Here is a 533-nt window from a genome sequence, read left to right as displayed (position 1 = left end):
AATTGTTTAAGAATATATATAAAAAAAGAATATTTAGTCATGTTAAAAATAAAAAGAAAGCCATTATAAATTATTTTTTTTAGTTATTTTAAAATATTATACTGTGTGTATGAAATTATATTTTTATTATTTTAAATATTATAATAAGTGATTGTATATATAATTTTAGTTCTTATCAATATGTATAAATAGCTCTAATTTAACATTTTAAATATATCTAACCTAATTTGATTTGATCAAGTGATCAGTTTAGTCGTCCGTTTAAATAAGTATTGGGGTTCAAATTCTATCTCGTATATGTAGTAACTATTGTCAGCCAATTGCAGACTCTTAAATGGAACTCAAATTCACGACAGATTAGTTCTTAACTTGTTGGGTATTGTGGGAAGCCAAAAAAAAATATCTATACCTAAATTTTATTATATTTTTGCCCATATTGCTAAATTTTTCTGGGTCCGTCATTGGTGGTGAAGAATAAAGTTGGATGAAGAGTGACAATTATTTTTTTATAATAAAAAATTTAAAAAATAAAG

The sequence above is a fragment of the Arachis ipaensis genome, chromosome B05, assembly GCF_000816755.2.
Source record: "Arachis ipaensis cultivar K30076 chromosome B05, Araip1.1, whole genome shotgun sequence".
Lineage (NCBI taxonomy): Eukaryota > Viridiplantae > Streptophyta > Magnoliopsida > Fabales > Fabaceae > Arachis > Arachis ipaensis.
Note: the sequence above shows the minus strand (reverse complement) of the source record.